Raw genomic sequence first — 18,268 nt, 5'->3', positions numbered from 1 at the left:
GTCATCTTGAAACCAGAACTCCAGAGCAGACGGCAGCCATGTGCCTTCCCAGCTAACAGGTTTTCCAGTGAAGGTACCTGATTGTTGATGTGTTACCTTGGACACTTTATGGCCTTAAGACTGTAACTGTGTAACCAAATAAACCCCCTTTTATAAAAGCCAATCCATTTCTGGTATTTCTCATCCTGGCAGCATTAGCAAACTGGAACAGAGGACTTGTGTATCCTCACAACTAGAACAGTGCCTGCTATGGACAAGTTGCTCACTAATGGCCGTGAAATGAATGCCGGGATGAGTGATTTTAGTATGCGCTTTCTTGTTCTTTGAGGCCCAGAGTCTGTCTGTTCACGATTCACACCTGGAATGGGGTAGGCACTCAGGAAGTACAGGTGGAATTGAACTCATGCAAATGCCTTCTTAACTCGGTACAGGTCTGCCTCTTGCCTTTCAAAAGGAGCTGCCCGCCCTGCCCATCAGGCTCTGTCTGTTTGCACCCAGACAATCAGCATCATCACCTGGCAGGCCAGATGGGTCGCCCTCTCCCCATGGCCAAAGGGTTTAATTCCAGCGCTAACCCTCTCTCCATGGCAGCATCGCCCCAGTGCCTCCCCACTCACAAGCTATTTTAATACCTGGGATCTGTCAGAGATAAGAACAGCACAGGTCATGTCTGTCTCTCTGGGTGATCCCCTCTCTCTGCTGGCAGCTCCCAAATCATTCTCCACCACAGCAGGCGCTCAAAAACCCAGGCTCAGACCACCAGACATACTGGTAGGATGCCACAATCAGAGCTGGGGAAGGATGCCAACTTGGAAATACATGAAATTAGAAAATAGACCAATGTAATAAAAAGTCAGTCTGGAATTCTTCAATTTTTGGAAGAATACACAGACAACCTAAAGTGTTAAAGGGCAGGCAATAAAATGGAACAAACTCCAGTCTATACTGCAAGAAATTAAATAAACTATGGCCTGAGGCAGTGGGTATTTGTGCCTCAAGGACTGAGGCTCCTGGAAGGTGCTCTAAGTAGTTTAATACAGGAACACATTAGCCCTCAACTCAGGGAGCTAAAAAAAAAAAAGATAAACTAGAGAGGTTGGAACACACAAGGAAGAGAAAACCAAAAGGCACTTCTGGATGGAGATGAGTTGGCAGACAGCACCATGCCTTACTCAATATTCTATTGGGTTTTTAAAAAGTGAAATATGTATTTTATACAATGACAGTGTTGGATTTCAGTCAATTCAATTTGAATGTGGAACAGCCAAAGGGCACATGTTTATAACACCCCTTACCTATTTTCTGTAGTGATATGTTTTGTTCATTGACTTGAGATCTGAGACATGAATCAAGCCACACTTTGGATGTGCCCTGGTGCCACAGTATCTGGCATGGCGGAGTGACAGGGTTGAGGGATGTAGTTTGCAGATGGCAGGGGAGACGTATTTTACTCACCTGCATGGTCCCCCAAGGTTCAGTTCTTAAGCTCTGTCAGGATCCCCCTACTCTGATGCAACCACTTGGAATCCAGTGGGAATCCCATTCACATTACTCAAGAGCAAGGGCCAAACTAGCTGAGGAGACCTGACATCTGGGAAGATACTCATAAATGTGTCTCTGAGTCTTCCTTTCAATTAAATGCTCCCCATATTTGCATCAAAGGCAGTAAACGTCTCAAAGTAAAATTATTTATACTGTACTTCATGGTGATGAAAAATGTACCACAAAAAGGGACTGTAATACTCTTCCTCGATTGGGTCTCAGCGTTTTCAAATTAAGTCACTGGGTACAGTCACTCAAAGATGCTGAGAATGGCTGCCCTGTGGACTCCAGGTGCCAGGCTTGTGGCCACCAAACCACTCCCCAAATATGGGAAGACCAAAGAGCCGAGCCCTGGTTCCCTGTCTAGCCTCAGAGCCAGTAGTTGGGAGTGGAGGAAAGACCCGTCTCCGTGCTGACCCTGCTACTGACCAACGTACTCACTGTGAGCTCAGGGGCCCATCTCTTCACCTTCCTTGTTTCCCCATAAAAATCAGCACTAGGCACACATCTGGGATGTGTGCCAATGACTGTGGGATGGATTATCAGCTTTGCTTGCTCTCACACACCATTCCTCTCCAAGCTCTCTCCCTGCTCTGCTCCTGCTGAGCTTCAGCAAAGAAATCTCTACTGCTTTTCCCCTTGCTCTGAAAAAGCTGAAGCACTGACCTTGGAGAGTCCAGTGTTCCTCTTCTGTGGTTTCCCTCTGAAATGTCTCCCTCTCCCCTTATTTCCTGGGGCCCTTGACTCCTCCTTTCAGACCTCTGCCTGTGCTGGCCAGAGACCAGGCGGTCATATTGGCTCTACCTGGGACCTCTTCCTGTGCTGGCCTCAGGGCCCACAGAGCGAGCAGGGGCCGCCCAGCATCACCAAGCCCTGGCCCCATGTGGGGCCTCAGCCGCCCTGTGCTGACGCAGCTCCATGCTGGAGTTGGGTCTGAAACCTCAAGGTCAGGTCTTCCCACTAGGCCTTGCATCCCTGTCACCCCATCTTGCCACCCCAAAGAGAAGAGGGTTCATCCTTTCCCTAGTCACACCCCATTTTGCTGTGTGTCTTCTCCCCAGATCCAAGCACCCCCTGCTGTCCTCCCTCCCACTCCTCCCCCGAACCCCCTCTATCCACACCCAGGCCTATTCAAGGAGCTCCCCTCCCACCGGGCTTCAGTAACCACTGTGTTCCCTGCAGTATCCCTGGTGTATAGTAGGAGCTCAATAATAAATTTAAACCCCCCAAAATAAACAGTGACTGGCCAGCACAGGAAGTGACATCATGGGGAAGAGTGAGGGGCTGGGGATTGAGGAGAGGAGGGCCCCGGGGCACAGCTAGAGGCCTGAGGGTGGAGAGGCCTTATTAGGAAGAGGAGCTGTGGTTCTGTTCTTCTCTTTCTTTCACTCCAAATTCAGTTGCCACTGCCCTCACCAAGGTCACCAAATGATCTTCCATTTGTCCCTGAGAAGTGACTGGAAACACGGGAGGGTATTCTTGGTTGTCACAGCATTTGAGGGGCTCTGCAGGCTATTCATGGGTGTGCCCAATATGCTAGCCATCCTGTAAGGCCCAACTCGGCACTCCCTGACACACACTTGTCAGTCTTTCACTCTCCTGACCTCTAGCAGCACGGGACCCTCCCTCAGTCTCTGCTTTCCTGGTTCTCCTCTCCTCCTCTGCTTGCTCCTTTTCAGCCACTGCCATGTCTTCTTCTCCTCTGCCCAGGCTTTAAGTAAGAATGTACCAGGGTCCTCCTCTCTCTGGCCACACACTCTTGCTGAGCGTGAGCTGTCGCCCCTTCCCCATGTGCTGATCCCTCCCAAACTCGTTCCCCAAGACCTGCCCTCCACCTAGATGCCACAGACCCCTCACACTCACATGTTCAGGCCTTCACTCGTCTCCTTTTTCCACTCCCCTCAAGCTCCCCTCCTTGTGTTATACTTGGCTCTGTTGCCTGCCTAGAACGCAGACACAAACCTGGGAGCCACCCTTGCTTTATTTCTCTCCCTCAACTCCCACATCTAACGGGGCATCAGACTGTCGATTCAGCCTCCTTAACTTCTTCAAATGCCTCTGCCTTTCTCTGCCTCTCTGACACCATCTCAGTACAGACCCTCCTCATTTCTCACCTGGACTACCTACTGTATGTCTCCTTGCTCTCTACCCCAGCTTCCACTCTGCTTTTCACACTGTCCTGAGTGCAGGCTTTGATGCCGCCACTCCTCCAGGAAGAAGCTCTACTAGCTTTCCAGAACCTTCAAGATGAGGCCTCTGCTTACCTCTCCACCTGCATCTCCTACACACTCCGAGCTCCCGACTCTCGGCCATGGGCAGGTCTCACATGTACCAGGCTCTCTGGTGCCCGGGTCCCCTCTGCAGCTTTGCACATTCTGTTCTCTGGACTTGGACACCCCCCACCCCCACCCACCCCACTGCCTACCTAATTTCTCCTCAATCTCCAGGGCTCACTGAGGAGTCACCTCCAGAAGGACTTCTGACCTCCAGGTTACTTCTCTCTGCAATCACTTTTCCCTCTAGTATATTCTTATCATGGTGTAGAGCAATCGTCCACTGGCTGGATGAGTCACTGTATCTCTCAGCTGTCCATGGACTTCTTGAGGGCAGGAGTCATGGTTTATTCATCCTGGCAACTCCAGCCAGGGAAAGAAGCACAGGTAACACTCACTGCATGAATAAATAGCTGTCAGTGTTGACATTTTATTGAAATGTATTTATGCTTTTGTCAGGGGCAATAATGATTACCGGAGATGGCCTGGGCTCGGGACACTGAAGCCTGCTGCCTCTACCTCGGGGTCCCAGATGCCCCCACTGAGCCGCCACGACATCACTTCCTGGGCTGACCAGTCACTCTTATTTTGTTAAGTGAAAAAAATATTTTCAAAGTAACAAATGTTACATTATTTTAAAAGTGGAACCATTCTGTAAGGCTTGTAACAAAACACAGCATCCTCTGGCCCACCTCTGATGACGGCTCCTTAAAGGCAAAATGCTTTCAACTCTCTTAACTGATTCCACTAGTAATTACCTCCATATATTTAAATTACATGCTCATACTGTTAGTTCTTGATTTTATTCACTTTTAGCTTCCTACTATGGAAGGTAAGGAGGTAGCTATCTTCCCCATTCATTTCTCCTTCTACTTTCCAATTTAGTTGTATTTCAATTTTCAGTTAAATCAAACCTCGGTGAGTACATTTCTATGTTTTAGATATCATTCATAGCTGAGTCATGTAGTGTTCAATGGTTCAATGTCCTCTGTGGCTGGATTTCCTTTCTCACTCATCTTATTTTCCCAAGAGTTAAACATTGCTTTGTTTTTCTTTTGGTTAGTTAGCAATTTAGTTAGCGCTAATTTATCCCTGAAGTGTACTCTTCCAGAATGTACAGTTCTTTGCATTCAGTTCAAAAATGTCAACTAATCTACAATGTCAGTATTTTTTCCTGGAGACCCCCTGGGAGCCCTCTGTCCCTCGGCTCGAAGCTGGGTGCCTTTCCTTCTATGTCTGACACAGGCTGTCATCCTGGGATCTCCTTTCACCACCCATCCCTTCTCTCCTGTTTCTGGGATCTCATGGTTTCCTCTTTTTCACTTGCTGCCCCATTGGGGCCCACACTGTCCAGCACAAGGGTTGGCAGGCCACCTTAAAGGGCCTCTGTTTATCAACCCCTTCCAGAAGCTCCCTAAGAAAGGGGTGGTGGTAAGACAAATTTTTTTGAGATTTTACATGTCCTACTTACTTTATTACATCTGTACACTTAATTGGTGGTGCTTTGTCTGGGTTCAGAACTCTATGTTGGAAATCATTTGCCTTGAGAATTCAAAACCACGGCGCCACTGTTGAGTAGTTCTCAGTGTTGCTATTTAGAAAGCTAGTACCTGCATAACAGCCTGATTTTTTTTCTCTCTGAAAGCTATTAAGGTCTTTGCTTCATGATCAGTCTCCAGGCACAGCCACAGGACCCAGGCCCTCTAGTGCCCAGGTGGGCATGTGGAGGTGGGTGGGGGCCCAAGGCAGAGGAAATGGAGAGGGGCAATGGGTGTGAGATGCTGAGCGGAAGGGCAGGCATTAAGGATAAGCACAGGGCTGGGACCAGGGAGATGGGGAGGATAGGGGAGAAGTCATGAGGAGGAGTTGCTTTTGGGCTATGGGGGTGAGCGTGATAGTTCCAGCTTTTCTGGAAGTGTAAGGTTAAGAGGGGCTACTGTCCAGGTGGAGGGGCCTAAGAAGGCTAGGGCAGCAATGACTGGCAGAGTGGCTGCAGGGCAAGTGGCTCTCAAGAGAGTGGGCCTGGTCCTGTGGCACCCCTGCCCCTCCACTTCCCAGCCACGGGAGCCCTGACTTCCTAACGATCTGAACAGCTGCTGATAGCACTTGTCTGGCCTTGATTCTGCCTATTTTATAGCCTGAACCCCTAATTACCACCAACCTTTACCCCAATTCATACTCTGCTCAGACCTCAGCCACTCTCATTGGGTTATGACAATCAGACAGAGCTATTTTTATGTGGAGATGTTTGTTTTTCAACAACAAAACCCAAAAAAACAAGCATGATTGGAAGCCGAACTCCTCACCCCATCCCCAAGCCTCAGCCCGTCACTGACCTCCCTCCTGGGCAGGGGTGGCTGGTAACAGCTCTCTGGCAGATAATACCTGTGTGCATACCGCACTTCTCATCTGTCATTCTCAGCAGAACGCAAGCTTTCTGCAAGAATTCCTCCTATCTTGATCGTTCTGCCCCTCATATTCTCTAATCTCTCCTTTAAAAATCACAGTGTGGTCATATTCACTTGTTTACAATTATTAATGAGATATGGCTGCTTAATAAGGGACCTGATTCTGCTTTCCACGTGAAACTAAGAAAACTGATTTATTTTTAATGGAAGGAGGAAGTTTTCTGGAAGGGTTGAAAATGCATAGTCAATATATAATTTTATATCTGGTGGGGTAAAAATAAATCATTTTCATAATACAAACTAAGAAAGGAAAGAGACAAAATCCTGGCTGATAAGGGATATCAGTCATTAAGAGTGGTTGGGGCTGAGGATCTGGGGGAAGGTGCAGAAGTGCTGGACTTCCTCACCTGGACTGGTGTTGATGTTGTCACAAACGTTGGGACTGGCGGTTTGATGTGCTGAGCCCTCGATTGTGGGACTTGCCCTTATGAAGCTCGTTACTGCAAAGGAGAGGCTAAACTTGCATGTAATGGTGCCTGAGAGTCTCCCCCTGAGTACCTCTTTGTTGCTCAGATGTGGCCCTCTCTCTCTCTAACTGAGCCATCTCGACAGGTGAACTCGCTGCCCTCCCCCCTACGTGGGACTCGACTCCCAGGGTTGTAAATCTCCCTGGCAATGCAGAATATGACTCCTGGGGATGAATCTGGACCCGGCATCGTGGGACTCAGAGTATCTTCTTGACCAAAAGGGGGATGCAAAATGAGACAAAATAGTTTCAGTGGCTGAGAGATTTCAAATGGAGTTGAGAGGTCACTCTGGTGGACATTCTTATGCACTATATAGATAACACGTCTTAGGTTTTAATGTATTGGAATAGCTAGAAGTAAATACCTGAAACTACCAAACTCCAACCCAGCAGTCTGGACTCCTGAAGACAATTATATAATAATGTAGATTACAAGGGGTGACAGTGTGATTGTGAAGACCTTGTGGATCACACCCCCTTTATCTAGTGTATGGATGAGTAGAAAAATGGGGATAAAAACTAAAGGACAAATGGGGTGGGATGGGGGGATGATTTGGGTGTTCTTTTTTCACTTTTACTTTTTTATTCTTGTTCTGGTTCTTTCTGATGTAAGGAAAATGTTCAGAGATAGACTGTGGTGATGAACGCATAACTATGTTATCATACTGTGGACAGTGGATTGTATACCATGGATGATTGTATGGCGTGTGAATGTATTTCAATAAAACTGAATTTAATACAAACAAAACAAAACAAAACAAAACAAAAAAACAAAAACAAAAACAAACAAACAAAAAAGAGTGGTCGGGGCTGATTTAAAACCGGGTTAAATTCTGATAAATATTAGTGTGAAGGGTGAACACTTGTGCTTCTTGCAAGCTACCAGGACACCTGCATGCCTGGGCTTTCGGACTGACAGGGCTGTCTCTATCTGATGGGCAGAGTAGGGAGGTATTGGGGTAGGGTGGCAGTAAGAACACTGGGACCATGGCATTCTTCCTTATTTTCAGCTTCAAGGTGTGCAAGAAATCCTCAATTAAATTTCTATTTCCTTTAGAAACAGATACACGTTATATTTAATATCATACAATTCCTCAATAATTAATATTTTTTGGAAGGGAAGAGGAGACCAATACCTCCTAAAAGCTAATGATCCTGTTATAACAGACATAGATCCTTTTTTTTCTCTCTAATTGCAAAGCAACAAAGACACAAAATCAATGTACAAATGAAGAAAGTGGAAAGTGAAAGTCACTCCTAATTGGGATGTGGGTCAGGGATGGAGAAAGTCATGGCAGGAGTGAGGGTGCTGGATGTCCGAGTGGTGAGTGATCATGGCTCACCCCAGACTTCGTTTAGCCCGCAAGAGCCCCAGTGCCCGTGTCCCATCCGCAGGCCTCAGATGCATGGGCTCATTTCCCACCCTGTCTGTCTACACTTCTCCTCCAAGGTGTGAGGGCTCACGAGGGCCAGGCCAGGCGGGCACAGAGGACTCGGTGGTTATGGTGTGGAGCTATGAGAGAAGGGACAGCCGGAGCCAGGGCAATGAGTGAGCAGGAAGAGGGCAGAGGAGAGAAGCCGGGATTCCGCTCCCACTAGTGAGAAGGGGCCTGGGGGGACTGGTCTGAGGGTGGAAGAGGCACATGGGAAAATGGGGAGATGAAAGGAGTTTCAAGGAAGAGGATGGAGGGATTGGGGACAAAGCTGCAGAAAAGTCAAGGATGAGCAGTGGAATAGGCCACAGGATCTCATTTGGCTATTGTTTTTAAAATAATATTTCTGCTGCCAGTTATAGATGGTCATTGAGGAAAAATCTGGAATAAAAGTATAAAGAAGGAAATTAAAATAACCTATAATCTCATCACCAAGAGTGGTTTATTTTGTTCTAGTAGTAAAATGTTTTGGGTGTTTATATATGTGAATGTAAGGGGGGTTTCTCCCCTTCTCTATGCAAAAAGGAATATATGTACATATATGTATGTATATAAATACATATACACATTTACATATGTGTATATACATGTATATAGCAAAATTGAGGTTAGAGATTATCAAGTTTTCTTTACACAGCATTATAATGTGAGCATTTCCCTATATCATTAAATGCTCTTCAAATTAATCTTTCTTAACAGTTGAATAAGATTCCACTATGTGAAAATGTCATTATGTATTTAATCATTCAACAAATATTTCATTGAATATTTAACCTAAATATCTAACCTAAATATTTATTTAGCTTAGCTATTAGGCTTGTTTCTGCCTTTTTGTGTTTTTTTCTTTTGGCAGTTTTAAATAATGAAAATCCAGCAATTACTATGTGATTTGGGGTAACAATCTCTGAATCTGTTTCTTTGCCTGTGAACCATGCCGTGGTTTTGCTATGAGGTGATGTGCGCCGGACATTTCATTGATTTTATGATTTCACTGTTGTTTAACTCTGACTTGGTGGCTGTCAAGGACATCAGCAGAGGGAGGAAGAGGTGAGGAACAGAAGGTGGGCGTGGATTTTGAGGAGGTGAGTGGAGGTATCTTTTGGACAGTCAGGAGGAGAGGCCCAGGGGCTGCTGGAAAGGCAGGATTCTTGCTTGGGAGAGAGGCCGGGCAGGATGCGGGACTTTGGGAATCTCTAGCTTCATGCCGTAAGAATGGATGGTCTTTCTAAATGAAACTATGTTTTCAGAAAAGGTCAAGGCCAAGGGCTCGGCCTTGGGGGACACAGGTAGGAAGCGAGATGTCAGTGAGGGACACAGGAAGAGCAGTTGAGGGAAGGTGCAGAAAAGCCAGAGTTATATACAGTCAGAGACATCAAAGGGTGAAAAAAAGTCAAGAAAAGCCAGATTAATTCCCACCAGATACTCCTCTCAGCTTTCTAAAATTTACCCCTGTATAAACTTAGCTCTGCTAGTGTTGCTTGATAGAGACTGAATCAGTGAATTAATTATGAAGTTAAATCCTAAGGGTAGAGAGGCCTAACACAGATGAATGGATCTTCCCATTTTCTTACAATAAGAAAAAAAAAAAAAAATCAGTCTAAACAAAGATAACACAGAATTGGGCAACTTGAGGCCAATAAATCTATTCTTGACACTGATAGCTATCTTAGATCAAAGTAAATCAATCTTTGCAATTGTTAGTGGGCATCTCTAGAGCCTATCAAATGCCTCTCAAGTATTAAAAAAAAAAAAAAAAAAGTAAAAGCATGTTGATATCCCCAAACCCAGAACAACTCTGGACATGAAGTAGCATTCAATAAGGCAGACTGATAATTTAAAAAATTTATTATTACATTTGTTTTGGGGAAGAACAGAGGAGCCAGAAGATATGGTCTCTGGTTTTGGTTCTGACACTGCCTGGCAGTGCAACCAGATGTTTTTAGTATTCCCAGATAAACATTTAGTGTGTGTGTGTGCATGTGTGTGTGTGTGTGTGTGTGGGTGCTCTTGTTCTCTTATAAAATCCCAAATAAAACCCTTGCTTCTTTTCAGGATTGCTTTTGGACTATACTCTTTCCTTTGGAAAAGGACATCCTTTCTTAGGGCTCAATTTAATTTTCTTCCTTGTACTGTTTTCACCTATTCTACGATAAGCTTGCATTCCTTTGATCTGAAAAAATACGTTAGTAAAAAGAAATAACTAACATAGGTCTGGAAATCCAAAAACTAAAGTCATCTAGCTCCGAATCTCAGGTCCTCTTTGCTAGGTGGTGGTCTTATCTTTGAGTTTTCTCTCCCCCTTGAATCCAACTCCTATGGATTCTACACCTGAAATGATTCTAAATGTTGGGGTGGGGAAAAAAAGGCTTAAGACTCAGTTTAAGGACACGCTGAGAAAAGGGACATTTCTCTTTGGCACTTTTAACTCTGCTTTTCATTCCTTCCTCTCGGCCGTTGCCACATTCACCACCCACCAGGTCCCCAGGACCTTGGAGATGCGGGGCTCCCAGGGCCTTCTCTCCCGGGCAGTAGTTTTGTGCCGACTCTCCCCAGCCTCCCTCCCTCAACCACCCACCCCCAGCCCTTTGTTCCGCAGCCTGTGCCAGCCGATCCTTGCCCGTGGTTAAGCAGGCTAATGCTGTAATGTCTGCAGCTTAAAAGAGAGCCTTCTGGAGACCAGAGTACCCTACCCTGGCAGAGGGAGCCTGAAAGTCAGGGTTCTGAAGAAGCGTGGAGATGCAAAGCAGTCCAATGGCAACCACCAACCTAACTACACAGTTTACCTGACACAAGGGCAGAGTCTTTGGAGCTAGACTGGCTTCATACTCACTAATGAGCCACATGATCCTGAGCAAGTTGTGTAACCTCTCTGTGCCTCAGCTTCCTGATCTCTAAAATGGGGCTATTTATAGTTCCTAGACCAGAGGGCTATTGTAAGTCAACTCCGTCGTTAACATGGTGAGTGCTTAATAAACAGTAGCCATTATCACTAATATTTTTACATTCAGTATCTGCCCTCTGAGGCTGGACTCCGGATGGACAAAGACCATCATCACAGTTTCTCTTTTTGTTTAGTATTTGCCACAATTTCTTAAAGCCTAGCTTCTTTCACCCTGTAGCCCTCAATCCCAGTCTTCTCTCCCTGACTTCCTCTGTCTTATCCAAATAAGACTCATTCAGTAAAGCTACAGTAAGAAAGAGCTGCTGCAGAGGTCTGCCCCCAAGAGGCCCCCGTCACCTCCCTCCTATACTCTATGACAAAATATCTGAAATATCTGTTCACCTTCCTGGCATAACACACAGGTCCCAAATCTGGAATGTGGGACATGTGTGCGTACCTGCAACAGCCTTTTCAGAATTCCATCCCTCACGTGAAACTGAATGCCTCTACCATAAAAATAGAAATTGGAAGTCTCCATAAAGTCACTTATCGTTAAAATGCTTCCTTTCAGGGGCTAGAACAGTTTCCCAGAAAGCATATTTTACTTTTTATAAAAGAACCTAGAAGCTAGTGGCTGCCCCTGTGGTTTTTTAAGTTTAAAGCAATATTTGGACACGGCCGAAGTGTCTCCTTTTTCCCCAGGAACCAAGTTACAAAATACTGGTTTCTATTAGGGTGTGTCTAGCACTTTCTGTGCTGCCAAGCTTTCCATTTTTATAGTCTGTACGCTAGTAGATTTTCCACAAACGGGCTCAAATCTATTCTCAGGCGATGATGTTTGGGAAACCCAATATGAACGTGAAGATTGTTCTGAAGTAGCTTCAGAATTTTTGCCACACAGTTGCCTAAAAAGAGCATTTCTGGTGTGCGTCTCCGTGTGTGTGTGTGTGTGTGTGTGTGTGTGTCTGTGTGTATTCCCAGCATGCCTTAATATACGTGGGGGGAAAAAGGATCTTTATTCTCTTCGTATGCTTCCTTGGATTTGGGTTGTTCCAGGAAACTCATTTTAAAAAATCTTTCTTCTCTATTCTTTTCATTTCTATACGTGTATAGAATACAGACCAAACACCCACCTACACAGGCAATTTACAAAAAGAATTGGAAGGCAAGTGAACTGAAACACAAAACAAAATTATTTATATAGTGTCTTATAGTGATTTACATATAAATTCAAATAGGAGCTGATGGTAATTCTGGAGGAAAATGAATCAGAGAAAAGTGCTAATGGGAAATGCGACTATAATTTAGTTTTGCTGACAAATGAAAATGCAGGTGCCGTTTTTTTTAAAAGAGAAGAATAACGTTGGAAATGGAACTATACATGTACACACTCATACACATTCTCTCTCCATCTCCAGACACAACCAGCACCCGGTGGCTACAGCCACCACAACATCCAATTTTATGTTTTGAGTATGATACCCTGTTCTCCCGTAAGTCCTCCAGAAGGGCTCTGGTTCTTCACAGGCTCCCTGCCTCACCACCTTCTCTGCTTCCCTGGGTGCTACTGTTTCCTCCCATCCAAATCCTTCATCCCTTCAAGGCTCACCTCAAATCCCATCCACGCCATGAAGCCTTCCCTCTAGGACTCCAGACCACAAAAGACTGCCTCATGCTCCAAATCCTACAATAATTTTTGCTGGTGCCACTCAATTTTATAGACTGTTTTGGGTGGCTGCAAACTTCCTGAGGGCAGGACCACATCTAATTCCATTTCTTTTTACTGCCGTGGAACCCAGTGCCAGTCAACACAAAACAGATGATCAACCACTATCTACTGGATTATGTGGATTGAACAGTTGGGTGCAGAGCTATGAGGTCTAGACAAAATGTCTAATTTAATCTAGCAATCTAAACCACCCTGAAGAGGTCTAGATAAAGTTTACAGCTCAAAAAATATCCCCTTGAACTCTGCTGGTAGACAGGGTCGCTGTCCCTAATGAAACATCTCTGAAGAATTTTGGAGGCTGCCTGTGGTGGATGCTGTGATGTACTGCCAGTTTTCCCTCCAGGAAAAAAGAACTTCCAGCAGATAGCAGCGGTGCTGCCCTCAAACAGCCCTCGGCTGAAGGAAATGGCCTCACCTAATGTTACAACCCCTTCTTGGGGATGGCCTGCACCCTGGGGCTGATTCATGTTGGAATAAAAAGGCCTGGTCCCCTCACCCCAACTCAGAATAGTTCTGTAGGAGCATTCCTGCTTCAGAGCAGTCTGCAGGGCTGGCTGAGGGTGTTGTCGGGTCTGTGTCACAGCTCAGCTTCTCCTTCTGCTAGGTCTGGCTCCCCTCCCTTCCCTTCCACAGGTGTTGATCTCCAGAGCAGTCCCAAATAAATTATCTGCATGCCAATATCCAGCTCAGAGTCTGCTTCCTGGGGAACCACCTATTAAAACCATCCATGCATCCATCCACCCACCTACCATCCAACAACTTATCACTGCATTTAGGGCCCATAGGTGGGGGGAGGTGATGCAAATGAGAAAGAACCAGCCCTTGCCCTTAGGGAGTTAACAGTTGAGTACAGGAGATGATTCATGTAAAAGAATAACCCTAAAATACCTAAAAGAAAGTGGCTGGTGTCAAGGGACCACAGAAACAGAAGCACCTGAGGGTTTAATCCAGAGTGAGGGGGCTCAGAAGTCATCTTCATGGGCGCATGTCCTCTCTCCCCAACTGGATTTCACACCTGGAGCACAGGATAGACTGTATCCTTATCTCCTTTTGCATTATCCCACAATTCCTAACACAGGCGCACAAGAAATCTTAAAATCGTTTTTCGATTTACAAAACAAACACTGAAGGAAAGCTTTGGCAGTTCTACTTTATAGGACAGGGTTCTGGCTGCAGGTCTGGCCTTTTAGGGCAAAGTTCTCAGGGGGTGCCTCAAGATACTCATTTATTACTTCCATAAAATCTCGGGAACACGAAGAAGCACAGAACAAGGTCTTTACCCTCAAGGCAGCCACATCTCATTGTCTGGATGAGGCAGAGACCCATGAAAAGTTCAACAATCAGGAACGAGAAACAGGAATATGACTAATATCCAAATGGGACATAATCCCCAGGCAGTCCCTGGCCTCGGTGGGCCAGCCCATCAGTGTGTCAGTCCACAAAGGTCACTCAACAGCCTCATGTGTCAGGTGCTCGGTGCAGAACAATGAGGCTCAGCAAACCCACAAACCTACAATCCCCCCAAACAAGGCACCAGCAGGAAAAAGGGGAAAAGAGCTTTTAACCAAAAAATTCACTGCCAAGTGCCAGAAGAAAATAGAGAGATGGGACACTGGGGAGTGTTTGTGTGTGCAGGGCAGGGGAAAGCCCAGCTCCTACATTTCCCTGCCTCCAGGGCAGTTGCACTCGGCTGTTTTGCCTTCACCCCTTCTCAACATGCCACTGAATCCTTCCACTCTTCCTCTCCTTTTGCCGCTTTGGTACAATCTGTCACCAACTTCTGCTGTTTGTTTCTCTGAGATGCCATTTGAATCCTTCCTCTTCTGCCTCGTCTCAGTGCTAACGCCCCCTCCCAATGTAACCACAACCTGGTAGCTGAGGCCCCAAGCCCAGGCAATGCCTGCACTTCATCTCTGCCAGACTTGGCTTCTGAAAAGCCAGCTTTCATTGTCACCTCTCTGCTCCACAATCATCCATCAGGATCGTGTTTTTAAGACCCTCTTGGAATTTGCCCTCCCTCTACTTACTCATTTTATTTCCTGTTACTCCCCAGTAGATACCCTCCTTACTTATCTGTGCCTTTGCTCAAGATTGTGTCTGACTTCTGGAATGCCTTTCCTTGGCCACCTATCAATTCTTACCCACACCTTGACACTTTGTTCACGAGGGCCAAACTTAAGACCTAGGGGAGGGGAGGGGCTTCAGGAGGGGCAGAGTTAGGGGCTTGCTATTTTCCCAGTTCTTTTTTGCTCTTGAGGTTCCCCTGACACACCCTGACTTCAACACAGGGAACTACTGTTCCACACCACCTACCCAACCACAAGCACGCCCATGAGCCTGACTGCCCCACACCAGCTAGCTGTGGGAGGAAGGGGCTCCTCTTCCCCCAACTAGGTAGAATATCCTGGTATTCCGGGCCAGAAAGGGAAAAAGCTGACATCTCTAATGTTTATTTCCTCACTGCTTCTTAGGAAAGCCTCTCAGTCACTGCTGAGTTAACACACCCAGTTCTAGAATTCCTGAGAGATTGGTGGTGGGTTTGCCAAAGGAGAGACTGCCAAGTTGGGTCTCTGGAACGAATCCAGTATTCCATAAACCCTGCCTCTTTTTCTGATCATAGGAAGAACCATAACATGACAGAAAGGCAGAGCAGGGCTGCAGGCAGCAGAATGACACAGAAGCAGCATCCTGTGCTTCCTGAAAAACAGATGATGCAGATGGAGACACATCTCACCACTCCCCCCACCCCCTGGGCCGCCGGGTGTTGCTGGATGAAAGATCTATACACCACACGGTGGGGAGATTTTGGAAAAGTGTCCTGAAAGGAGAAAACCTGAGTGGGCAGCAGAGATTGCCCCACTCCTTTACCAATTTGTGACCAGGAAGGTGACTGCGATGGGCAGAAGTGAAAGGAAGGGTGGTAAGTATGTCTTGCGTTTCCCACCACGTTGAAGGGAAAAGGTTCCCCAGTGTAGGGGTGGATGCCTCCTCTTCTTCCAGTTTAGTGGCACAACAGAGGGGACCCCTCACATCTCCAGGTTAGCAGGAGAGCTGAGCAAAGGGTTCTCTACTTCTTACAGCTTTCCCTGGAACTGGAGGTGGGGTTGGGAAAAGCACAGGTATGCATGTTTCCATCTTCATGTCTTCATCTGGAAGATGAATGTGGGAAAGAAGAAGCAACTTAAAACACACACACACACACACACACACACACACACACACCCAAAACAAGCACACATACACACCTATATGCAGGTGCACATACATTCTGTACACACACCAGAGAAAGAACAGAGAATGAAAAGGACAGAATCAAAACGAATCTTAGGCAATTATATTAATGTGAAAATAATGACAATACTAATTATTTTACACATGCCTAATTCTGGGGTTTAGTATTTAGTAGTACTCTGATAAAATCCAATCAGGTGAAAACCAAAATAATGGCTAGCATGATTACTATATACCAGGAACATTTTCATGTTATTTCATTCAATCCTCACAACCCTCTTGTGTACTATTGTACAACCCCTCCCACCCCACCCCACAGAGGGGGAGACTGAGGTCTGGAGAGGTTAAGTAACTTGCCTTTCAGGGAGAGATTAAAACCTAGGAATGTCTGGTACTAGGGTCTAGGCTTTTAAATTTATAAGGTCCTTGTTATAGGCAAGGCTTTTTTCATAACTTGGGGAAGGGAAGGGCATTGAGGAGGAAGCAGCCCTTATATCTCCTCTCCCTTTGAGGGCGGAACACACAGACACACATGTAAATACTCCAAGAGGTTCCACCTACCCTGCTGTCTTTCTCACTTACAAACCCATCCACCTACTTGGCTTGCACAGATACAGGTTCGCAAATGAATGCCAAGCGTTCCACAGGGATAAGAGGTCAGCCCCTACAGATAACATATCTGTCACTCAACCTGTAACTGAAGTTGCAACAAGGGGTTCCATTGGACAGGATGCAGCCATAATCAAGGCCATGAATTAGCATCCTATTATAAGGCTTTGTTATGAAGGAGAATACTTTAAGGATCTGAAAATGAGTGAGACTGAATGCCATTTAGCAGAATGGCTTGTGACATTCAAATAAATTCGACTTGTGAGATTCAAGCACACAAAGAAAGAAGAAATGACTGTAGAAAACAGGTTGGCATAAACAAATGGTGACAGCTCACAAGATTGGCTGCCCCATCCCTCATCCGATCTAGCTGACTTCAGATGACAAAATTCGCTATTAGCCGTGCAGAGGCCTTGAGACCCAAACAGACATGAACATATACACGGACACTGTGCTGGTGCAGAGTGGGGGGAGAAGGCATCAGGGCACTTAAGAACTCATTCTCTCCTCTTTCATCTAGGCACAAACTATTCCAGGGTTTCTCTCACTTCCCCAGCCTCCTCCTTCTTTCTTCTTCCTCTAAGCCTCCCTATCCTCCTCCCCTCTCTCCATCAAGAAGTTGGAGAGTTGTGGGCAGAGAGAGCACAAAGAATGTTAATTTCTAGGATCTCAAGAGAGTAAAGCATCAGTGTCAATTCACCACCCTCTTGAGCTCTGAAAAAATACTTAGATACACATAAAACACCCACTGGAACTTTTAAATGATGGGAAGAGATCTATAAGACACCTGTGAAATGAAATCTCAGGGCTTTATAGTCACAGATACACACAAGGGGCTCATGTTTATGACTTATATCCACACAAATCTAACGCAAAGCAGATGGTCCTTGCATACACAGAGGAATCCTCACACAGGCATCCTGGTGATGCCACTTTTCCTTTTGCCAGCCCCTTCCCTTCCCACTCACCCAAAGGTGTTGACCACAGCACCTGACGACAGGCTGGCGAGTATGATGCAATGAAAAGGAGGGCACTCAGACCTGGCTACTCCTGGCTGAGACCTGGGCTGTGAGACTTAACCTCTCACAGCCTCTGTAAAATGGAGATAACCCCTTCCCTGGGTGCTGTGAGGATTAAGGGGAGTAATAGACGTAGGACGCCTGGCACTGTCCTGCCCGGCTCCTGGGCCTGTCTTTCCGACAACCCCGCCTGACCTGGTGGTGCCTCCTGCCACTTGTCCTCCACCCTCAGGACTCGGGATTTGACATTGGGAAGTGGCGGTACTAATCTGGGGCTTCGTGTCTGTACCAGAAGGGTCCCAGCCCACAGGCCACGGGTCTGCCTTCTAGATTCCTCCGGCGTGAGGCGCCGCCGGCACGTGGGGAGGGCGAGCCAGTGCCAGGTGCGTGAGCCGCAGGCGGGTTAGGCCGGTGGGGGCGGGTAGAAGCCCGCCGGTAAGTCGACCTAAGGCTGTGGGTGGCTTCCTCCTGTTGCTCAGTATCAGGGAGAGGCGTGGGAGGACATACAGTTTTTCCTCTAAGTAAGCATCGCACTGCTTCGATAACTATCGATTTTGAAAAGCCGGTGCCGCTCCTTAAAGGCGAAGCCCGGCTCCCGCGCGCCCCCGCTTCCGTGT

At 46.5% G+C, this 18,268-nt stretch overlaps 1 protein-coding gene across 2 annotated transcripts in view; it reads right to left on the bottom strand.

The window, feature by feature from the left end:
* Positions 1–18,268, bottom strand: part of TNFAIP8L3 (TNF alpha induced protein 8 like 3) — a 40,961-nt gene that overhangs the window by 21,561 nt on the left and 1,132 nt on the right. The window lies entirely within an intron of this gene.

The sequence above is a fragment of the Choloepus didactylus genome, chromosome 4 (assembly GCF_015220235.1).
Source record: "Choloepus didactylus isolate mChoDid1 chromosome 4, mChoDid1.pri, whole genome shotgun sequence".
NCBI classification, from domain to species: domain Eukaryota; kingdom Metazoa; phylum Chordata; class Mammalia; order Pilosa; family Megalonychidae; genus Choloepus; species Choloepus didactylus.
Note: the sequence above shows the minus strand (reverse complement) of the source record. Positions and strands in the feature narration are given on the sequence as shown.